The 25,402-nt window shown below is 44.7% G+C and overlaps 1 protein-coding gene across 1 annotated transcript in view; it reads right to left on the reverse strand.

Annotated features, from left to right (window-relative positions):
• HTR2C (5-hydroxytryptamine receptor 2C) overlaps positions 1–25,402 on the reverse strand; it is a 228,205-nt gene that overhangs the window by 81,629 nt on the left and 121,174 nt on the right. The window contains exon 2 of the mRNA XM_048514813.1: positions 9,759–9,880. The gene's annotated coding sequence lies outside the window, so the exon portion shown is untranslated. The remainder of the gene's footprint in view (positions 1–9,758; positions 9,881–25,402) is intronic.

Raw genomic sequence — 25,402 nt, forward strand, 5'->3', positions numbered from 1 at the left:
GGGAGTGGGGGAGTTCCATCCAGAAACGTGCTTTGTTTTTAACTGTTTATAACACTGGGGGTGTTTTCTCTTATCTGCATTAAATATGGCACAAGAGATCCAACAGCTAACGGTCTCTGAAAATGGCATTCATTGTGAACAGAAATACAAAAATTATAGCCAGAGAAGTGCTTCCCACTGACACAAAGAGGAATGCGTATTACAGCAAAGATAATGAAGTTCTGTGGAACACAACCAAATTTGAAAGTGGGGGGGGGGGATATACTGTCCAAATGGGTCTCACAGATGAATGAATTTGGTTATGCTGCAGTCCTGCTAAGCCCACAAAAAATGGCACTGTACTAGTCCATGTACACTGTCAACCACTAAGGCTTTGGCAGATATGAAAAAGTATCTAGTTGCCAACCCAATACTACAACTGATCTCCAGATGACAATGATCAGTTTCCCTGGAGAAAATGATTGCTTTGGAGAATGGATTCTCTGGCACTGTGCTGTGCTGAGGTCCCTTCCCAGTCCCCACTCTCCCTAGGCTCCAGCCCTAAAATCTGCAGGTATTTCTCAACCCAGAGCTAGCAACCCAACCAACACTCCATCCCACCCTTTAATTCCTTATCAAGCTCAGAAGTCACCAGTAGAACCCAACCATGGCTGTCGTATGCTGTCGATTGCCTTAAATGAGTTCTCTGCAGTGCTTGCCTTTACCACCATGTTTGTAGCCCCAGCTCCAATCAAATTTAGATTGGCTAGACAATTCAGCTCACCTGGGGACAACAGAAGTGTTTCAGTTCTGTTTGGCAAGTGACTCATCAGGCAGCTTGGAAGTTGAGGCAGAACATCCCCAAGGCACTAGCTGAAAAAAAAGTTCACTTTGCTTTGAGTAACAAGAAGCTTACCTGTAATCCAACATTCTTTTAAAAAATCCCCTTTCCCCAAAGCAAAGCTACACAGGACTCAGCAATAAAGTCATCACTTAGCTAATGTAATACCTTTTTGGCGGGAACACAGAGGGAAGATATTCACCGTATTGTTTTGGTGGGGTCTCCAAACCACCCGCTGGAGCATCAGAAGAAACTCCTGGCACCAGCCCCCAATTCGGCTGCTTAGGAAACTGCTCAAAAGGGAACTCGCAGCTCAGCTCTTCCTCAGCTCGCAGCTCAGCTCACAGTGAGAGCAGGAAACCAGGCAGTTGCTGATAAGAGCGGCCCAAGGCCCAATATGACAAGCAGGAATTCTGTATGCAACTTGGATGTGCACTAAAAGAGCATTTCACATGGTCACTTTCAAGCAGCTGGTATATGGGAAAGAAAATAAGGCAGGCTGGTTAACTGCTTGACCTTGTGAATGTTAAACTACGTAATATTAATCATAGGCTCAGCTTCATACAAATACACAGCTATCTCTGGTCAAGATATCTTGGGGGTCTGCCTTGTGTAGTATGTCTGGATAATCTTCAAATCTAGGGAGGCATTTGTAGCAAAAAAAAAAAAAACCCTGCCTGTAATCCCCATGCACACATATACACAGAAAGTTTCCGAGAATACTCATGTTGTTCTGCAGCAGAATAGCTAGATGACGGAATAACTGAATTTTGAAAGATTATACCCTGAAAACCATATTTGGCCTCTAAGATGCTAATGGACTAGAATATAGCCGTTCGTCCCCCCCCCCCCCCCCCCCCCCCACACACACACACACATAAACACTGACATTATTCCAACTTGGGTATTACTGTGAGGTACTGGCCGAATATAACTTATCAAGCTTGCATGGCAAGCATGAGAGTTTGAACTTGGGTCTTCCAAGTATTCAACTAACCACTACACCAGGGTGGATCCAACATGACCATATTCTGTAACAAGGGCAGAGCAAGACTTCCAGCTATACCTGTCAGATTTTCAACAGATCCTAATGCATTTGCAGCCACCACCATCTGTGAATCTGATCCAGGAATTCTCTATTACTTCATCCATTGAGACATGCAAGACAATACCAGGTAAGTGTGCTTCTTAATTTCAGGGATTAACCTCTGGGGGGAAAAAACTTGCTACAGCTTCTTAAAGTCATTTATCTTCCAAAAATGCCATATCTAGAAGAGAAATCCCAGAAAAGCTCCTCAATGGACAACTGCATGCTGGTGCCAATCATAGCTTCTTTGATGGCTCATTTGAGAGCAATTATGACGACTGAATTAGAACTGTGCTGGTTTGCCACATAATAACATCTAAATTTGCAATGGAGCAGTTATTTCAAAGCTTGATTTCCTCCCAGAAAAATAACCTGGTTGACCTTTGGATTGACAAAACAACACCTAACATAGGTGGAGGGATTATGTATGAAACACTGAATAATTGTGTGCTGGAAAAACAACAGGTTATGATGTACAGGATGTTTGGACCTCATGTTGACTGCTCCTGCATGCTCCATAGTCAACCCAGCCCACTCTCCCACAGAAGGCAACAACCTTGACTGCAAATTCTTCCCAAGTAGGCAAGCTGACAGCATCCAATTGCATCAACATCACCAGGAACTCCATCACGCTATTCCCGGTTAGTTTGTACAGCACAGTATCAGGACAGACCACACTGTGAGTACAGCCATCAAAAAAGGTGGTGCTGCACGTCCAGGCACCGCTTTCTTTCATTCATTCATTCATTCATTCATTCATTCATTCATTCATTCATTCATTCATTCATTCATTCATTCATTCATTCATTCAATATCTCACCCTATCCCCGCAGGGCTCAGGGCGGGTTAAAACATAAAATTATAACAATTATTAAAACCTTTAAGAATATAAAAAATATCAATAAAACAATGACACTTCAAAATAGATATTAATAATAATTATAACTGCTCTCAAATGAGCCAGGAGCTCCATGTGCTTGAGGACAGGCTTCCAAATAGCAATCAGTCATTATATTCTCTTGATCAATACCTGACGCAAAGAAATTCATGCATAATAATCATCCTGGCTGAGAAAGATCAGGCTTTTAGCTGTAAGTTAACAATATTCAGCTCTGGGGAAAACAGGAAACAACTTTATACCTACCAAATGGCAAAGGCACTGGAAAGGAATGGTCCCTTACAGCACTCACACCATTATTTGGCTTATGTTTTATGATGGCAGTAAAACTGTGGGCCAGTAGGATCCACAAGGGAAAGGAAATCACCTTGTATAGCCAAAGGGGATGAGGTTGGGGTGGGAAACCTCTGGGTCAAGGCAAAGCTGGGCACTACTGACAGGAAGCCAGAGAAATATTCAGGCCTTGTGATGCAGTCACAGGGTAGACTATTGAGACTGAGGAGATTTATGCTCAGTACATCTCTCCTCCCTGCACTTCTGTCCGTTTGTAGCACAGGCACAAAGAACCAAAACAGCTACAGAATCTACAGGCAGGATCCTGCCAAACACCACTTGCAACATGTGGGTATATGGTCCTCTCGTCAGCTCAGAAAGTCCATAAACCAGGTGTCCTGATGGAGCACATTTCAACTGAGCTCAACATCCTCCCTCTATATTAAGAAAAGTACTCAAGCGATCTTGAACTGGACACAGCCTGCTTTGGGGGAAAGGGGAAAAAACTCTCACACAGACGCCATTTATTCTCAGGACCACTCAAAAGATCTCTTGCCACATATTAAGCGTCGTGGCCTGTACCGATTAGACCCAGTTCTGTCAAACAGAAGCAGGGTTGGGAAAGTGGATGCAGTTCTACATTCTGACACAGCTTCTAAAGGCCTGGGGGGGGAGGGGGAGGGGGAGGGGGAGGGACGCCAGCCTCCAGGCGGACCTGGGGAATCCCTAGAGTTACGGACTACAGAAGCAGTTCCCCTGGAGAAAAAAATGGATGCTTTGGAAGATGGACTCCATGCATTGTGTCCTCTCCAACCTCCACCTGCAAACCTCCAGGAGTTTCCCAACCTGCAGCTGGACACCCTTCCCCCACCCTCATCCCAGTGGCAAGGGAGGACCTGGCAACCCTAAGTGGAGATGAAAGAAGCTGGAACACAGTGAAGCCTCCGCCAGCAAAAGGGAAAGGAGCACAGTAATGCATCCTCCAAATGGCCACTTAATAAATTAAATAATAAATCAAAAAGAACCAAAGGCTTTTTGCAAGATTCAACAGAGGCCCAATAAGGGGGGAGGCGGCAGCAGCCCAGGTCTGCCTTCCTTCATTGTCTTGCTGCAGCCCCCCCCCCTGCCCTCTGCCCTCCGCCCCCCGCCCCCCCGGCTTCTTGTTCTTCTTCCATCTTCAGCCCTTACATTTACAATGAATTATTCAGATTCATGAGGCATCATGCAGCACTCTGTGGCTAAAACACACTAAAACAGGCACAAAGCAACAGAGAATGTGATGCACCACACTTTAGCAGGGAATTTAATCCCCATGAGGAATTTATAGTATCACAGTACTTACACTTTGTGGTTTCCAAACTGGGAGGTGGGAGAAGAGGAGAGAGGATGAGGAATAAGGCAGCCAATGTCAATGCCCAGATGGCATGTGGGGGGGGGGGGGGATGAGTCAGTGCTGTCATAAGGTTGACAAGCAAGCTGCAGACGACAACTTCAAGAAAGCCAAGGCTGCATGTCAACGTAGCACCCATAAATCTAGCCCAAAGCTAGAGGCACTTCCTTAGGGTAGGCATGCTGCCCGGGAAACCCAGGAAACGCCACAAGAAGAAAGAAGCATTTTGTTTATTTGAGATCAACTGGAATACAGAGCATGCCAGCTTCCAAGTTATACAACACTCTTATATCAGGCAGACTTCAGAAAAACAAAGTTTGGCAAATTTGGCAAAGCTGAGTGTTTCTACACAGGCAAGTTTTGTGTGATCTGATCTGGCAAAATAATTCTCAAATACTAAGTCTATCCCCCCAGCTTTGTCTCCCCCCAGCTTTGTCTCAAACTGCATAAGCAGTGGACTACTGAGGAAGTTCATAAGCAAGGTCACAAGACCTGCCCTCCAGCTCCTGGTTTACTGCTTCTATTCCTGGAGATTCCACGTAGCTGCTCTAGCGAGTACGCATTGCTGGAAATATATTCCATGAATGTATTTAAAATTCTCCCTAAAACCCAGTGAAGGTAGTGAACATCTTCATCACCCCTTCATGCAGCAATATCACCCCCCCCACACACACACACACACATCTTGCTTTCCAAAACTAACACAGTTACTGGAGAAGCAGGGAGGATTCACTGCCCCCAAGCCCCCAGGTGAACTGGTCTGAATACTTCCTGGGTTACAGGGAAGATGCTGAAAGAAGTGTGAAAATCATTTTGCACTGTCAAAAAATGAAGCTTAGAAGATATTCACTATGACACAAACTCTGCGTCACAAACAACATCACAACACTGTCATTTATTTCTTTAGAACTATTGTTCGCTGCCTCACAGATGTGATACAATAAAAAGGGAATTGGGGTGGACATAGGACACATACAAGCCCTTGTTCAACCATGACACTCACCATTCCCATCCTATAGAAAGTAACTTGGGCACACTCATTTGCAACTCTTTGGGACTTCTGAACTCTGGCTCTAACCGAAGGTTCCTACATCTGTAGATGTTCAGTTTATAACCAGGAGAGGCAACACCACTACTTGAAGGCAATACTTGTCCAATTACTGTTTACAGTCAGTATCCCTCTTAGGGTTGCCAACTCCAAGTTGGGAAATTCCTGGAGATTTGGGGGTGGAACCAAGGGAGAGTGGGGTGAGGAGTGGGCTACAGTGTCATAGATTCTACCCTCCAAAGCAGCCATTTCTCCAGGGGAGCTGAACACTGTAGTCTGGAGAGCAGTTATAATCTGGGACATCTCCCGAGCCCACCTGGAGGATGGATACCCTTCCCTGGTTGCATGCAACCAACATATGTGAGAAATCCTTTATAATGATCTAATGAAATGATACTCACACTGCAGTAAGAAAGTCAATTTATTTGATGCTGCAACAACAACAAAATGGATAGCCCTGACAAAAAGGCAGGATTGGAAATTAACTTCTTTCTGCTATCCAAATAAGTATATTACTTTGATGTCAAGCTTCATCAATAATGTAATTTTTTTTTGGTTGGATGTTATGCACAGTCCAAGCCGCTTTGGGGTTTTTTTGCAATTACAGCCGATAGCAAACAATTAATCAACCAGCCCGCTTTCTGTGATAATTGATTGCAGGCTGCCATTCCGGTTACTCCTTCCATTCCATTTGCTTAGTTACTCCTTATCAGAAACTGTCCACAAGTATTTGATTCCTTCTAACAAAAAGATGAGCAGCTACATAATGACTGAGGTTTTTCAACTTTCCTGCTTCATTCCATGTATCTACACATCTACAAAAGGAATAAAGAGCACGTTGAATGAATGAGGGGCAACAGGCAACATGAAATGTGCAATATCCTCTCATTCTATGAAATTCCTTGACTTCATACTATGTGGTAGAAATTAAGGGAGAGAAATTAAAAATCTTGTTGATTCTCTGAGATGGGAGATAATTAAAACTTAAAATTGCTGGAAGATGAAAATTCTTGTTTGATCTTGAGGCTCAAAACTTGCAACTGGAGATAGATTTTTGTTATTTTGCAATTTTAAGATTGTGTGTGTGAGAGAGAGCGAGCAATTACATAGCCTTGTTGAGCCTGAGAGGCACCTTTGAAATTCTGATACAGCATGGTGGGTGCAGTCACAAAATGGCTGCCACAGCTTACCTTCAGTCACATAATGAAGATTCTTGTGCAATGATGACAGCTGCTACCAAAGCAACATTTTTTTAAAAAAAATCTGCACAACCAAACAAAATTTTAACTGCCAATCAAAACTTCTGATTGGCCGAAACCCCACCAGGTCCCGTTATACTTGGCATACACCACGAAGGGTGTTGGTGCGTGCCATGTTGCCTATGGCTACCACACTGGGGACGCTGACGTATATTTTTCTTGTAAACTTCTGTTCCTGGGAGCCCTTAAACAGGTAGAACATAATATAAAGCCTTTGACAATACATAATATAAAGTATTTTTCCTTCTTTTATTTGTATAGATTTGTGCATGTACTTGTACACAGGCACACTCACATATTTTTCTTGGGCCTCTTAGTCCTCTCAGAACTTTCCCATCCCACATGGGGACAGGCAATGAGAAACCACTTTTCAAGGTCGTTTGCCTTGAAAACCACATGGAGTCACCATAAATCAACTGTGACTTGATGTGTGTCTGTGTGCATGTACACACACATACATACACATATTTGTTTTTTGCATATTGTTGAAAAATTGAATAGTAACTTGATTTGCTTCACTAAATTTTTTAAAAATTAACAAAAATACTTGGCAAGCAAGGGGATGTAAAAAAGTAGCTAGGCGAGAGAACAGGAGGCCAGATTTGACCTTAATACAAACTAGGTCTATGCCTTTTCAATGTTCATGACAGCAGTTAGTTTTACCAGAACTTTGGCAATGGTTTTACCAGAACTTTGGCTTTCTGTTTCTAAGTGCTGAACAAATATTTTAACTAAATAAACACATGGGGAGTGTTTATGCACACTATCGCCCTACCTGTCATCTGATATAGTTCAGTCCAGTAGAAATTCTTATATGCTATTCCCTTGATTCTCTGCTTACAAGGAGAACGTGTCAGCAGCCTCACTCAACCCCCATTCCCGAGTGTCATGTTCAGTGAAGTCATAAGAAGATATTGGCAGGCATTCACATGCACAGTTCAAAAAACGCAAGAGCAAAAAAAAAAATAAAGGAGCTGCAAATAAAGCAGTCCAATTAATTAATTCCAAGGCTGAGGTTGCCAATATGGCAGTCTGCAAAATTAAAATGCAAGCAACAAAAGAAAAGTGCCAGAAAATTAATTTTCATTTATGCTGCCCGTTTGTTTCTTGGAAATGTTAACCAAGGCTTTCAGATGATAACTAATGATACTGCCCTTCATGCTTCTGCTTAAGCACCTGGATTTGAATTTTAGCTCAAATTAAGGAAATCATTTGAACATGAATTTCATTTGATTCGGAAGAAGAAACACAAATGAGCACCACTTCATTTTCCCAGGGCTTTATTACAATAAAGTTATCACGAGTACCCAATGAAGGTTGATGGGCAATAAATTCAGGGTGGACAAAAGGAAGGACATCTTCACTCCAGGATTAATTAAACGGAGATATTCACTGCCAGTGGATGTAGTGATGGCTTTAAAGCACAAGCGGCTTTAAATAGAAATTAGACAGTTTCATCAAAGATAAGTCAATCAATGGCTACTAGCCAGGTGACTGAAGGGAACCTCCCTATTCAAGGACATCAATGCTGAGGAGGGGGCATCACAGGGAAAACCTTGGCCTCTATGCCCTGTATACTGGTATTCTGGAGCAACAGGTTAGCCACCATTTGCAACAGATATCTGAACAAAATGGATCACTTATCTGATCCAGCAGGGTTTTTCTTATGCCCTTAACATTTCTCCTGCTCCCCATAATCATATTGCTAAGATTAAAAATGCTCCTGGATTTGCCTATTCATTCAACTTAATCTGATCTTCTGCTGCCAAAGTTTTTGGTAAATCAGTACCCAAGGAACAACCAGATATAGACAGCCTTGACTCTGCTATAAAAAGCTTATATCTGGCTAGTGCTCCCAATCAACCTGCATTGCTCCCAGTCAGCTTCAGTCTCCTCACAAAACAGTTTGGGAACAATGTTATGGGTTTGGTGCTTCTTATTGGAGGCAGCTGCAACTCTGACGCAAAACACTCAGGCAAAACAAGTGCACCAAATCCCAAAGGTCACACTGCAAAGCAGAGGTTGGATGTGCATCATGGATGGCTAGTCATCCAAAACACATTAATTCTATTCTATTGTCAAAACCAGAGGCTGGTTTCGCAGTATAACAGCCTGGACTGACAGACGGGGAAGATAATTTATAGGTATTCACAGATACTGATATTATGTATTTATTTACTTCATTTATACCCTGTCTTTCTCCCCAAGGAGACCAAAGTAGTTTATGTCATGCGCCTCTCTGTCATCTTCTCTTCACAAAAACCTTGTAAAGTAGTTTAGGTTGAGAGTGTGTGATTGGTCCAAGATTATCCAGGAAGCTTCCATGGCAAAGCAGAGATGCAAACCTAGGTCCACCCAGATCCTAGTCCAATGTTTAACCATCGCACTACATTGGAGTTGAAGACTGGGCTAGAAGCAAGGGCCCAAAAGGCACAGGCAGTTACAGGGATAGCCTTGGCACCTCTGTGGCAGCGGAAAACCACTAGGCAAACCCAACCCCAGCCACTAGGTAAACCTGCCAGATTTTAATGGGCACTAAAAAGCAGAGAGGGACTTCTTTCCAGTGTGCCTTCCTTGTGCACCTTCCTGCCAATCAATTCTTCTTTCCCTTCCTCCTGCTAGCTGTGATCAAGAGCCAGCTGTCTCTACCCATCACCATTGCTCCACTGCCAGTACCCAGTAGCCCATCTGAGGCAGCAGCACAGGGCTGGAGTTGTTTGGGTAGCTGGTGATGTGCCTGCCTTTGGCAGAAGAGCAAGGCAGTGAAGCTTGGATTCCTATACCATCTCTTCTAAGAGTGATGGGGAGGGGTCGAGAATGACCCATGCTCCTACTCTCACACACAACCACACCTCACATAGTCTCATGGGTTGCACACATAGTATCATGGAAAACAGCTCTCAAGCTACTGGGCAAACATGGGAAATGACCCCAGTCTGGATCCCAGCTGTACCCACTTCGCTCCTGTTGGCTTGCAACTTACCTTGCTGTGGTACAGCTCCTGCCAAGGACATCTGCATCCCAGTTCCTTATAAACAAATGTTCCAGTCAGAAAGGCAAATTCTGGTATTAGTATCCAGTACCAGGATGGGACAAAGGTTCCACCTGGAGGAAGGAAAAGGATAAGATCTCAGAACATTTGGAAACTTCATTATGGTGCAGGCAGAGCACAATCGAGTGTTCTATATTGCTGGAGGCAGGAGACTTTTGCCTCCATGCTCCCAATTCATTCTCTGGCTGGATGACTGCTCATGGATTATTTTCCCCATCAGAGCCACTTTTACAAATTATCTCTTCCTCTGCCAGAGACAAAAGGCATATAAAACACATGAAGAAGTAACAACTCATCCCCATCAACAGTTGCAGGGGGCCACCATTAAATAAACCCATTTAAATCCAGAAAAGACATCAGTGCTCAGTTATTGAGAACAATCACACATGCATTTTGTGGTGGAAACAAAAACAGGCCAAGCCTGTCCCATGAGGCAATGGGGTATTTGGACCCACTTATGGGTCCTGAGGAAGCCAAATAGCCAGTTAATGTGTACCACCACCAGAAGGTCAAGTGCTTAGCCCTTACCTTCCAGGATGGCAGAAACATAACAGTAGGTAATGAAAAGAAACAGGAGTTGCTGCAGTAAGAGCAGGAAGGAATGAGTGGAAAGGAAAGGAAAGGAAGGATGGATGGAGGTTGGTCCAGGTGGCAGATAAAGACTGGGAAGGGGAAGCCACATTCCATAAGACCATGGGAGATGCAGATTGGGAAAGAAACAGGCCCAGGAGCCATGGGAAGTTACAGTTTCCTATCAAGCTCAAGTCAACACCTTACGACTGCAGAGGGGGGAAAAAGATTTGCATGCCTGTTTCATAATCCCATCTGGAGCTGAAGGCAGTTTTACTTTGATCATTTCACAAGAGCTCAATATCGACATGTTTTGCATTTTCCTGAAGATTTGCCTTTGAGGAATCCAATTACCACCTTTGATCCAACTGAGCCCTATAGTTCAAAACCACCCGCAACCAGAACCTTCACCCGATTAAAATGTCCGTTATGGGAGATTTGCACAAATACCACATGAATGGTCTCTGCACAGAACTTGCAGGGTGTGGAGGGGGGAGGCAGTCGGTCCAGTTTCTAGGACGGTCCAGCAAGAAAGCTGCTCTGCAAAATGTAGGGTTGCCAATTCTGGCCTGAGAAATTCCTGGAGATTTGAGGGTAGTGCATGTGGAGGGGGAATTTGGAGAGGGAAGTCACCTAGATTCTATATAGTTTTTTGCCTTCTGAAGTTGCCATTTTCTCCAAGGAAACTGAACGCTACAGACTGGGGATCAGCCGTAATCCTGGAAGAACTCCAGGCTCCACCATACCAACTGTCTGCACCATTGGTGGCAGGACCTCATCATAACCTGATAGCAAGATCCCACCCTTTGAAGGAAAACAAGAAATGTCACAATAACAAACAGAACAGAACAAAAATTAATCTTGTGGCAGCTTGAAGACTAACAAGATTTTGTTCCTGCATAATTTTGTGTGGACTACAGCCTACTTTTCCAGATGCAATGGAGTAAATCCTCAGTGGGTCACATCTCAGAAGCTAAGGTAAGCTGGGTCAGTCTTGGTTAGTACTTGGAAGGGAGACCACCAAGGACCATAGCTAAGTCACCTGTAACTTGATGGTACTTTATGCTCACACAGACACACACACACAGAGAGATAGAGATAGATAGATAGATAGATAGATAGATAGATAGATAGATAGATAGATAGATAGATAGATAGATAGATAGATAGATAGATAGATAGATAGATAGATAGATAGATAGATAGATAGAGAGAGAGAGAGAGAGAGAGAGAGAGAGAGAGAGAGTGTGTGTGTGTGTGTGTGTGTGTGTGTGTGTGTGTGTGTGTGTGTGTGTGTGTGTGTGTGTGTGTGTGTGTGTGTGTGTGTGTGTGTGTGTGTGTGTGTGTGTGTGTGTGTGGCAAAACTTTCCCCTACACATATTTTTGTCTCGCTATCAGGTCATAGGTAACAGGTTTTGGAAACAATATACAGCTTTGAAAAATCTCTTAAATTGCAGAAAAAACAAGAGGGGGGCATTGCACAGACAACCTAGGACGGTTGTGTCTATTGGAAAGCATTTGTTGGGGGATCTACTGTTCTGTTTCCAGGCTGGCAAATGCAAAACGCAAAACGTGATGGGCTTAAGTAAGAGACGAGCATTGTTTCTAATGACAGCAATGTTCTCTCTGGATGCTTGTTACAGCAATTCTGCTCATAGACTTTGGACTCAAATATCCCCTTGAGATGTAAACAGTCACAGGGTAGAGATGAAGTTTAATGGGATTAAGAACATTAATGAGTGACTTCTTTTTTTATTTACTAGGATCTATCCAGCAACTCACTTCAATCATTCATAAGCTCTGAAATAGTAAGGGAAAGAGGGGAAGGACTGGACAACTCTTTAGCAAACCCCGCTAGAATGGTAGCAGGAGCTATGGACCCATAGCAGAGGGTTTTTTTTTGCTTTCTGTGGTGGCAAAGATTTTCTCCTCACTCGCTTTCATTACCACTGCAGATAAAGAAGCATTTGGTATATATTGGACATATATCGGCATTATGGGAGTTTTCTCTGCAATCTCTTTTCCTCTTCCCTTTTCTTTGTCTCTCTCTTCCACGATCTTCTGCAGCAGCTCCATACTGATGGCCAGTTCTCAACATGTGGGATGCTAGCTTCACAATTAGGGGGTTTGGGACAGATTTTATGGAGAAGCTTCGCATCTATGGCTACTGTAATCTCTTGATCCTCCTTGATCTGAGATGGCAAATGCCTTAGCAGACCAGGGTGCTCGAGCAGCAGCAGCAGCAGCAGCAGAAGGCCATTGTTTCTTTCACATCCTGCACGGAGTATTCCTAAAGGCATCCAGGGCTTGGGCATCACCGCGAGTAGAGCAGAGTTCTGACTAGGATGCTCTGCTCTGATACAGCAGGCTGTTTCCTTACATTCTTGATACAGCACGGCTCTCTCACTAAGTCGTAAAACAACCTGCACTTCCCAGCGCTTTGAAGCTGCAAAAAAGCCAGCAGGTGTTTAGCAAGCAGATTAGGCCTTTGCCTAGAGGATGGAAAACCAAGAAACAAAGAAGCAACAGATAGCAGTTCAAGGGAGGGAGGGAGGGAAGTCACCGGAGAAGGAGAAGGGAAAGTCACTTGAGAGAGGATCCCACATCCCGCTTTGGGAGACATGCCAGGATCAGCCAGAACTGATATCAGCTGTAGATCAAGCGCACACCAAGCCAAAGCACAGAAACATACAAGAACATAAGAACTAGCTTCTGCTGGATCAGACCCCAGAGTCCATCTAGTCCAGCATCTCTGCTACTCGCAGTGGCCCACCAGGTGCCTTTTGGGAGCTCAAGCATGCAGGGATGTGAAAGCAATGGTCTGCTGCTGTTGCTGCTCCTTCGAGCACCTTGGTCTTGCTAAGGCATTTGCAATCTGAGATCAAGGAGGACTCAAGATTGGTAGCCATAGATTGACTTCTCCTCCATAAATCTGTCCAAGCCCTTTTTAAAGCTAAGATAGCAATTTTTGTTTTATGCCATTTTCTATTCCTAACCTAACATTTTTCCATAGGATACAATACTAACAACACACACACCCTGCATTACTTGTAAATGAACAAATCAGCACTGTACACAGTAATAATAAATGATGCAGAGATGACATATACAGTGCATATAAATACCATATAAATTGCATTTTTTAAAATAATCCATAAAACACATATATTTTATTTATTTATTTATTTATTTATTTATTTATTTATTTATTTATTTATTTTATTGGATTTTTATACCGCCCCATCCCCGGAGGGCTCTGGGCGGTGTACAACATTTAAAAACAGTATAATTAATAACATTTAAAAGCAGCGATCCAAGTTTAAATATAAATTAAATTAAAATCCAAGATGTAAGGTGGCGTCCAGCGTTTCAACAGCATAAAATCCCTCCCTCCCCACGATGAAGGGAGGCATGGCGAGTCTCAGTGATGGAATCGTGGCCCAGGTGTTGAGGGCCACAGACGGGGCACTATTAGCGGCTGGGTCCTCCGAAGGCCCGGCGGAACAGCTCTGTCTTACAGGCCCCGCGGAACTCCTTAAGGTCCCGCAGGGCCCGGACAGCTGGAGGGAGAGCGTTCCACCAGGCCGGGGCCAGGGCTGTAAAAGTCCTGGCCCGCGTGGAGGCCAGCCGCATCACCGAAGGGCCAGGGACCACCAATAAGTTGGCCTCAGCCGATCGGAGAGGCCGCCTAGGGACATATGGGGTGATGCGGTCTCGAAGATACGATGGTCCCAGGCCGTGAATGGCCTTAAAGGTCAACACCAACACCTTGAAGATGATCCGGAACTCTACTGGAAGCCAATGCAGCTGCCGCAGCACAGGCTGGATGTGTTCCCGAAGGGTGCTGCCTGTAAGCAGACGTGCTGCTGCATGGTGAACCAGTTTTAAACGCCGGATCAGACGCAAGGGAAGGCCCGCGTAGAGCGAGTTACAATAGTCAAGTCTGGAAATGACCGTTGCATGGATCACTGAGGCTAGGTCCGCTCTGGAGAGGAAGGGCGCCAGCCGCCGGGCCTGACGGAGGTGGAAGAAGGCAGCCCGGGTTGTATAGGCCACCTGGGTCTCCATTGTGAGAGACAAATCCAGGTGGACCCCCAGGCTGCGAACGGAGGGGGTCGGTGTCAATGTGACCCCCTCCCACACCAGCGGCTGGAAAGTCCCTCCCCCCCCCCTCACGACCAAGCCAGAGGATCTCCGTCTTCGAGGGGTTCAGTTTTAACCTGCTCTGCCGCAACCAACCAGCAACCGCCTCCAAACAGTGCTGGAGAGCCACAGGGGCGGCGGCTGCTCCCCCCTCCATCAACAGAATGAGCTGTGTGTCATCAGCGTACTGATGGCAAATCAGCCCAAAACTCCGTACCAGCTGAGCAAGAGGTCGCATATAGATGTTAAATAACAGCGGGGATGATAATGCCCCCTGGGGTACACCGCATTGAAGCGGGCACTTCCGGGAGGCCTGGTCCCCGCACCTCACTTGCTGAGTCCGGCCCCGGAGAAACGAGGTTATCCACTGAAGGACAGTGCCCCGCACTCCGGAGGCGGCCAGGCGGTGGGCCAAAAGGTCGTGGTCGACCACATCAAACGCTGCGGTGAGATCTAACAACACCAGCAGCGCCGATCCGCCCTGGTCAAGCTGGATACGGAGTGTGTCTGTGACGGCGACGAGAACAGTCTCCGACCCATGCCCAGCACGGAAGCCGGACTGGAAGGGGTCGAAAGCCGATGCGTCATCCAGAAAACCTTGAAGCTGCTCCAACACCACTCTCTCAATTACCTTCCCCAGAAATGAAAGATTCGAAACGGGGCGGTAATTGGCCAGATCTCCTGGATCTAACGGTGGTCTTTTTAAGAGTGGGTGGACCACCGCCTCCTTCAACCCATCCGGGAAGGTTCCTTGCTCAAGAGAACCATTGATGATACTCAACAGATGGGGTCAGATAGATAGATAGATAGATAGATAGATAGATAGATAGATAGATAGATAGATAGAGAGAGAGAGAGAGAGAGAGAGAGAGAGAGAGTGTGTGTGTGTGTGTGTGTGTGTGTGTGTGTGTGTGTGTGTGTGTGTGTGTGTGTGTGTGTGTGTCTGTGTGTGTGTGTGTGTGTGTGTGTGTGTGTTTGGCAAAACTTTCCCCTACACATATTTTTGTCTCGCTATCAGGTCATAGGTAACAGGTTTTGGAAACAATATACAGCTTTGAAAAATCTCTTAAATTGCAGAAAAAACAAGAGGGGGGCATTGCACAGACAACCTAGGACGGTTGTGTCTATTGGAAAGCATTTGTTGGGGGGGGGGGGGGGATCTACTGTTCTGTTTCCAGGCTGGCAAATGCAAAACGCAAAACGTGATGGGCTTAAGTAAGAGACGAGCATTGTTTCTAATGACAGCAATGTTCTCTCTGGATGCTTGTTACAGCAATTCTGCTCAGACTTGACCAAATATCCCCTGGAGATGTAAACAGTCACAGGGTAGATGAAGTTTAATGGGATTAAGAACACATGAGTGACTTTTTTTATTTACTAGGATCTATTCAGCAACTCACTTCAATCATTCATAAGCTCTGAAATAGTAAGGGAAAGAGGGGAAGGACTGGACAACTCTTTAGCAAACCCCACTAGAATGGCAGGAGCTATGGACCTATAGCAGAGGGTTTTTTGCTTTCTGTGGTGGCAAAGATTTTCCTCACTGCTTTCATTACCACTGCAGATAAAGAAGCATTTGGTATATATTGACATATATCGGCATTATGGGAGTTTTCTGCACTTTTTCCTCTTCCCTTTTCTTGTCTTCTCTTCCACGTATCTTCTGCAGCAGCTCCATACTGATGGCCACTAACATGGATAGCTTCAATAGGGGGTTTGGACAGATTTATGGAGAAGTCGATCTATGGCTACCAATCTTGATCCTCCTTGATCTGAGATGGCAAATGCCTTAGCAGACCAGGTGCTCGGGAACAGCAGCAGCAGCAGCAGAAGGCCATTGCTTTCACATCCTGCACGTGAGCTCCCAAAGGCATCTGGTGGGCCACTGCGAGTAGCAGAGTTCTGGACTAGATGCTCTGCTCTGATACAGCAGGCTGTTTCTTACGTTCTTGACAGCACGGCCTTCACTAAGTCAAAACAACCTGCACTTCCCAGCGCTTTGAAGTGCAAAAAGCCAGCAGGTGTCTAGCAAGCAGATTAGGCCTTGCCTAGAGGATGAAACCAAGAAACAAAGAACAGATAGCAGTTCAAGGGAGGGAGGAGGAAGTCACCGGAGAAGGAGAAGGAAAGTCACTTGAGAGAGGATCCCACATCCCGCTTGGGAGACATGCCAGGATCAGCCAGAACTGATATCAGCCAGATCATGACACCAAGCCAGCACAGAACATAAGAACATAAGAACTAGCCTGCTGGATCAGACCAGAGTCCATCTAGTCCAGCATTCTGCTACTCGCAGTGGCCCACCAGGTGCCTTTGGGAGCTCACATGCAGGATGTGAAAGCAATGGCCTGCTGCTGTTGCTGCTCCTGAGCACCTGGTCTGCTAAGGCATTTGCAATCTGAGATCAAGGAGGATCAAGATTGGTAGCCATAGATTGACTTCTCCTCCATAAATCTGTCCAAGCCCTTTTTAAAGCTAAGATAGCAATTTTTGTTTTATGCCATTTTCTATTCCTAACCTAACATTTTTTCCATAGATACACACACACACACACCCTGCATTACTTGTAAATGAACAAATCAGCACTGTACACAGTAATAATAAATGATGCAGAGATGACATATACAGTGCATATAAATACCATATAAATTGCATTTTTTAAAATAATCCATAAAACACATATAAAAGAATCAAATAAATCTGAAATGGTAGCAAATGGAAATAGGCAGACTGAAACCCTTCACAACGGCCATATGTAGAAGCATAAAAAGAAATCCAGACTTTCCTACTACAAAACTATAATTTCACCACTGAACCTTTCCTTTGTGGAAAACAAGGGAGATAAAGCGCTGGGAGAAAATATCAACTAGGCACTCTCGGAATTGACAGGAGTTGTTTGTTCACTATCCTGGAAATGTATCAAAAAAACAGAGTTGAATCTATACAAGCGCCATGACCAGATAGCGCCAGGCTAGCCTGACTTCATTAGATCTCAGAAGCTAATCAGGGTTGGCCCCGGCTAGTATTTAGATGGGCAACCTCTAAGGAATGTCAGGGTCATGACGAGAAGGGAAGCAACGCCAAACCCCCCTCTGAATGCCTCTTGCCTTGACAACTCTACAGCTTGCCGTTAAGTCAGCTGTCACTTTTGTGTCACTTGACAGCACACACAAAAATCTATATAAGAAGTAGTATACCTCCAATTTGATCCAAGAAAAAAAACTGTTTACAGATACCATCAGTGGATGAAACCTCTCTAGCTGTATGAGTTTCTGAATGAAAACACCTTCAAGGGTATTTCCAGAAGATTACAGTATATTTAGAGGCCTCATCTCAGGTTCATGACATCAAAGGTGACCTCAACCACTAGTCACAAGAATTGGCCACTATGTCCTCAGTGAGTACACCCCCCCACCCAAATGTAGCATTTCAAAGCATCTCTCGATGAATTGCCTACCTGTCATGAGCCAGTCTAAAAGGAGTGCTAAAAGGAGAAGCACCTGCATTGCAGCTCGCTGTGGCCGAAGGATCTGTGAGCTGGGGGCATCTGCTTCAGAGGAGGACTGAGTCACAGAGGCATACCGGCAGAAAATGGTGCCCGGTGCCATTTCCTACCCCCCCAGTGCCCCCCGCCTGGCCCCGCTTACCTGCTAACTTTCCCTGTTCCCAGGACCAGGCCAGCGGCCTCCAGGCCCGCTTTTTCCCGCCTCTAGCGCTGTACAGTATCGGGTAACCAGCAGTGCTAGAGGTGGGAAGAGGTCAGCGTGGAGGCCACCAGTCCAGTCCCAGGAGCAGGGAAAGTTCCTCTGGGTCAGAGCAGCAGGCCGGTGGGGGCTCAAGCACTGCTCCCTGCCCAGGCCAGACTACTGGGCACTCGGCGGTGCTTAGAGAGCCAAGCTGCCATAAGTGGGGCCGGGCATAGGGGGCACGTCGGTGGAGTGGTGTGCAATTTTGTGCTCCCACGTGATCACATGAGTGGTGCCCAGGGACATGTGACCCATTAGGAGGGGTGTCTTACTTAAGCTTTGTCTGTGGCATAGCTTGGCCTGGGTGCAACAAGCGTACTTGCCAGTAAGCTCCGCGTACCTGGTTTTTCTCTGAACTCTGCCTCCCAGCCTTCCTGCTTGATCTCCTGCTTGTGCTTTGACTCTGGACTGTTTGCTTGCTGGTCACCTTGACTCTGGATTGCCTGACCGCACTCTAGTTGACACTTGCTGGCAGCACACTACCCTTCACCAAACCCAAGAAATGATGTTTAACTTTTTTTTGGGCTGCTGACTTACATTCCCCCTCATGATTGTATGTTCCTTTAAATTAAGGCAGCAGCTAAGAAAGAGCCGGACTCCTAACATACCCGTGACAAATTTAACCATGTCCGTTTTAATTAATTTCAGGGAAGCAGCAAACTTGCACAGAGGTCAACCTCCAAACATAAAGTGCAAAGAAAGATCCCACCCTTAGCCAGAGGATATAGATTCTAATTTTTTTTTACAAGAAAAGAATCTCTGAAACCTTCAACAAAAGGTTTCATTAATTAACTGGAAACCAGGCAGAGATATTTAAGTGGAGATAATTATAAGAGTGGGAGCAATATTGTGGGAGAAAGTATACAAAGGAGAATTTTCTCAGAACTCTTTATTTTTAAAGAAGTATGTTAGAAACAAGCACTTACAGCTCCTTGGTGGGCATTTTAGGAGACTGCATTATCAGTAGCTAAGCCATCTGACAGTGCAGTACAGTGGTTAAGAAAGTAGATTCTAACCTGGAAAACTGGGTTTGATTCTCCACTCTTCCACATGAAGCCTGCTGGGTGACCTTGGGCCAGTCACAGTTCTCTCAGAACTCTCTCAGCCCATGCTGAGGCAGGCAATGGCAAAACACCTCTGAACATCTCTTGCCTTGAAAACCCTAGGGGTCACCATAAAGCTGCTGTGACTTGACAGCACGCACGCACACCCACCCACCCACCCACCCTCCCTTGCACAAGCCATTTGAAACGGCATAGAAGCCACCCATAATTAAGACTGCCAACTTCCAGACTACACAGATCAGATAGTTGTCCTGGGGAAATAAATGGCTGCTTTGGAAGATGGACTCTATGGCATTATATCTCACTGAGCAACATTTTCTCCCCAAACCTACTTTTCCTCAGGCTCTACCCCCAAATCTCCAGGAATTTCCCAATCCAGATTTGGCAAGGCTACTTCTTTCCTTATCAGGAATAAAAGTACCTTGGAGGGATTTCTGCTTTGGGATATGGGGGGTGGGGGGGAACAACTACCCCCCTTCCTTTCTCGAGTGCCAGGGCGCTTCACTGTGGCTGTGTTTTATGGGTTAAATGACTTCCAGTTAAGGAACTGTGTCACCACATGTACCTCAGATTTCTGGATGAAAAGTGTACAAATATTCACACCAAGGTTTATTTGGGGTAAACAAATCGAATTGTTTGGGACACCATAACGCAGCAGCAAAGGAAATAAATAAAAATATGGAGAAAACTTGATCCTTGGCAAAATAGGAGGGGTTGACGAGGAGAGAAGGGTTTTTTTATCACAGTGGTTTCAGAAGCCCTTCTGTTGCTAAGGAAAAATGTATTTCCCATGTTTGCCCCCCTTAAAAGTAGAGGCATTTAGATAGCAATTGGTGGCAGAAATCAGAAAAGGCGCCTGGGTGTTTATGTGAAGATAGTCAACTTTCAGATAAATGCAAACCAACTCATAAGATTTATGGGACAGAAAGAGCACCAGCAAAAGAATCTCATTCAGCAAAAGATTAACTGATAGATTTATTGAGCCTCATAGCTGATCCTGCAGAATATTTTGGTATCAAGAACAGCCATATTTCATTCTTGCTTCCCATTCGAACGCAGAACTTTCATTTCAGAGTAATCCTGCTAAAGGACTACAGAACTGCTCTACACTGGGTAGGCTAGAAATTGTCATCTATGTTTGTTTTGTTTTAAGGTGTCTGTGATTTAGGATGAGACTGCCAGGTACCATTTCACAGAGTGGATGCGACATAACAAAGAGAGAAGCTGTGAAACAGAAAGACTCCAGCCCATTTTTTCCCAGTGCCCTTAAAGCCAGATTTAAAAGAGGTCAATGTTTTTTCCCAAAAGGTCCATCACCTTAAAAAGCACTTTCTTCTTTCAGGTATGGGAGGGGAAAAACTGAAATGGGCAGAAGGAAATACTGATCTACCTTGGAAGGGATTTTATGGTATCATGATACAGTTAAACCTGATTATTTCTGCATCATTATGATGTCATCCTATTGACTGATGTCCAGCGTACCGGAGTAACTTCCAAGGAAGCCAAGCAGCCTTGATTTAAGCAGGAAGCCTCCGACAACAGCAGCATGAAACGTAAATTGAGGATTGTGGTTAAAGAATCTTCAAAAACATAGCTTACGTGCATGTGAACATTTGGTTCAGCTAAATCTACCACAAATTTTCTAAGCAAGTCACTCTGTCTCACAGTCACCCTACCAGATAATACTGAAATATCTTTCAGGGTTCATTTAAGGAAAGCTAATGTATATGTCCTGACTTGGATGGCCCAGCCAGCTCCAGCTCCTCTGATCTTGGGAGCTAAGTAGGGTCAGCCCTGGTTAGTACTTGGGTGGGAAACCACCAAGGAACTCCAGGGTTGCTCTGCACTGGCGGGCAATAACAAGCAACAACTGTTCACATCTTGTTTTGAAAGCCCTACATCACAGGTGTCAAACTCGCAGCCCCCCAGATGTTATGGACTACAGTTCCCATCATCCCCTGCCAGCATGATGCTGGGAGGGGGTGATGGAAACTGTAGTCCATAACATCTAGAGGGCCACGAGTTTGACACCTATGAGTCAGATCATTGATCTATCAAGATTAGTAGACTGTCATTTAATTTTTGTTTGTATTTTTCTCCTGGTTTTGTTTCTGTTTATATCCCTTTGCTCTTCTTTTAATGTTTGATCTGTTTTTAGAATTCTCTTTGCTGCAAGTTGCTTATCTGCTGCAAGTTGCTTATCTGCTGCAAGTTGCTTATTTGCTGCAAGTTGCTTATCTGGGAGCAAATATGTGCCAAAGTGCTGGCAGGGGATGATGTGAACTGTAGTCCATAACATCTGGGGGGCTGCGAGTTTGACACCTATGCCCTACATGGTCATCATACGTCACAGCAGCACTTTTCACCACTATCAATACATACTGTGTTTCCCCAAAAATAATACAGGGTCTTTTGTTAATTTTTGCTCTAAAAATACACTAGCACTCATTTTCAGGGGATGTCCTATTTTTTGCACCCCAGGGGGCAGGGGCATTCCAGGGCATGGCAGGGAAACAGAGTCCATAGCAAAATGGCAACCAGGCCTATCTGCCATGCCACTTGTGAGGCTACACCCCCACCCCCACCAGACAAGTGCCCCAGATGCCCAGGCTACACACAGGTCTGCTGGCTTTGTGCATTTGAAAAGGTTGTCTTTTAGCAGGCATGGTCCTGCCTTTGGGCTATCTTTTAAGTTATGGTGAGCATTTCTAAAATTATGATTTTTAACTGTAATGTAGGTTTAACATGTAGTTGCTGCCCTGAGCCCTTCTGGGATGGGCAGGATATGTAACTAAAAATAAAAATGAATTTAAATTTTTTTAACCGCATACCCATGAGCCTTTGCTAAGTATGCAAATTAATAATTTGCAAAGGTGCTGGCCTCTGGATGAACTCCACTTGTTGCCAGTGGGCATGAACCACCGGCAGCCCCCACCTTGGCATGTGGTTCACAGGCTTGCTCCACCCTCCCAAGCCTCTTATGGAGACCCCTACCAAATGGGGAGGGCTAGCACGCAGGCTCCTCCTCCCCTGAATGGATCAGTCCCCAGGCGCAACCTGCCAAAGAGTGAGGCAACCTTGCTCCCGACAAAACCTCCTAAGCCAACAACCAATCACACAGATCAGTTCTGATGTTGTGCAGCCAGAGGTCCATACCCCATTCCGACAGATGGATGCAGCCATTCCGATACAGTGCCGGAAGGCTAAATGAAATGTCTAGGCAAATGATGCACCTGCCCCCCAGAAATTGCACAAGGCAATATTTTGTACATGAGAAGGCTTTTTAAAACACTATGCTGAACACATGCGAAAGACAATGGAGAGGCTACTGGCTGTTAACCAATACACTCCTTCTAAAGGTATTGGCCAGACACCTCTGTAGCATGTTTAATCTGCTAACCTTTCTGTGACTGTACATTCCTATATCTCTATTTGCTGAACACAGAAATATGGGGCAGGGATCATGTAACCCCCATGCCCAGAATGGGTTGGCCCAGAATGGGTTGACCCAGTAAGGGGTGGAGACTAGGAGCAGCAGAGAGGCTGAAAGAGCTCTTTTGCAGAAGAACAAGGCTACCAGACTCGGACCTTGATTTCTATAAGCCCTTAACACCTTGTTAAGGTAATTTCAATATTGTTGGGAACTACTGGGAAGGTAGTTGTTGTTTTGCTGTGTTGTGAATGTTGGAGTTTATTGTTTCAGGGTTTCTTTTGTGGTTGTAATGGGTGAGAGTTCTCCTGGAGACCTTCATCATGTTGCAACCTGTTCATCAAGCCCTTGGAGTCTTCAGGAGCCAACCCACTTGCAAAGAAGAATTGGACTTGGCAATATCAGTAGACTGTAAATAGAAGGACTTGAAAATGCAACCTGAACAGGACCTTGAATTGTAACGTTAAATGTTGATGTTTTAAAAGTGTTAATTGTAAAGAAAAGTAAACCATTTTGTTGTTTAAATTTGGTTCTTTGCAACTCATTCCAGGTTCTGCCCCACAGAACCCACAGAAGGAGGTTACAATCACACTTACAGAACTGGCAAGAGGCGCCGCTGTGGATTAAGAGGAAGATGGGCAAGATATTCTGTGGAAGTTACAGAGATGGATGGGGGAAATGGTGTCCCAAAGAGTGGCAGAGTCTGGAAAAGATTAACTTCACCAGATAGAGAGGGAAATTTACAGCCCAAAGGGAAAATTTGCTATCTCTTTGGCAGCCCTGGAATAACCATTAAACATAATGAGCACATGCTTAGGGCACCAAGGGGAAAAAGGGCATCCCCACCACAAAAACATTTACAGTGGTTTTTAAAAAGGGTGTGTGGAAAAGGGGCACCACCATCACAAAAAAAGTTAGTTCAACTTCAGGTAAACTAGAGTCCCACAATAAAGGCCCCTGTCACATACATGTATATCTTGCAGACAGAAACACAGCTAAATGCAACCTTCACTAAAATGCAAAAAGATTGATATGTCTCTACTATGTCTTGGTGTAGCCTCGAAGGGAATGCAAATTCTGGCAGCTAAAGTTACTGATTATAATGTGCATTGATAGCAACCACCGGGAGGAGACAGTTTACTTTTATATACATATTATCACAGTATCAGTACGGATACATAGGTAAGCTTGCGCCAATGGCAGCCTGATCTAGTAGAGTAGACTTATCAGTAGCTGTAAGCTTATAAACACCGACTTGATACTTTGATTAATTCTGAGGACTTGATAAGAGACTTTGCAATTTAAAAAGTAGGAAAAACCTCTTTTAAAGGATAAATAATTTAAAGGATAGATAACAATGATCTTTTCATCCATTAATGTTAAAAATGCTATGTATCTTTAAGGTTTTAGAAAATAATGAAATAAATAATGGTTTGTTTATGAATGTGCTAAAGGTCGATAGCTATATATCAGTGTGCCTGCCTGCATGCGCCCTGTCAGCAAAAACCATACACTGTAGCACAGTTTTTCTTTTGCAAGGTCTGGGAAAATGCTCTAACTTGAAACATTTGAAATGATAAGTTTTAAACATTTTTACTTACATTATTCCCTTATGGCAATTTAAAATATAAGTTATTGAAACAATTGCATTTTTCTGCCGTAATAAGCAAATAAATTGCTTTTGCCATAAATAAATGAAATTAAAATAACAGGCCATATTTTGAATATAAATTGTGAGATTTGGTCAGACTGGCCTGCAAGTAAACTGATTTATGAGTCTTGTAAATGGCAAAACCGGCCACTAAGATTGGACTGTGCTTAGGGCATCAGTTGGATTTAATCTGACCATGTTCTTTGATGTGTAGACACCTCCCAATTGGCTGACCTGGTTCTGGAGGGCTTGAGCTCCAGAACCTGGCACCTAGATTGGCTAATGAGCTATCAGCCCACACGGGAGGGAGGCTGAAAGGGGAGCTGTTCCTTTGTGTGACAGATGAGTCGTCGTCGTCGTCGTCGTCGTCGTCGTCGTCGTCGTCGTCGTCGTCGTCGTCGTCGTCGTCGTCGTCATAGAAAGGTGGATGTAGTGTGGATCAGGTAGTTTGGGGAAAGTCATACTTGTTCCTTGCAGATGCTGATGTGAGGAAAGATTATGCATTCAACAGCCAGCCTCCCACTGAGGCTGGACCAGATGTTCAAGTGCTGTAAATTCACTGAGCTAGTAACCTTTCTTTCAAATTCTTGTATTTTACTTAGCTGCACCTAGATCTGTGATGTAGTTACCAATGAGTTTAAGCTTAGTAATTAATAAAGTTGTTTAATTAGGAAGTATAACACTGTTCCTTATCCATGGCTTAGGCTGCTCAACAGCACTACTGTAAGATCCCCCCCTTGGTGTCAGGCTCTTGGGAGATAAATGTGCAACCCCAGAGGTGGTAGCACACTACTGGAGACAAAAGCGCAAGAGGCACCTCTTGGCCCCAGCTTCCTGAAAGGACCAGCTGCCAGCAAGAGGAAGTTGGGGAGAAATTGCCTGCAAACCTCAACAGGTGCGCTTCACCCCTATTGTACCCATCTGTTCACTCTACCACCACCAAGGCATTGAACTGAAGACAAACAAGCTTG

The sequence above is a fragment of the Sphaerodactylus townsendi genome, linkage group LG13 (genome assembly GCF_021028975.2).
Source record: "Sphaerodactylus townsendi isolate TG3544 linkage group LG13, MPM_Stown_v2.3, whole genome shotgun sequence".
NCBI lineage: Eukaryota > Metazoa > Chordata > Lepidosauria > Squamata > Sphaerodactylidae > Sphaerodactylus > Sphaerodactylus townsendi.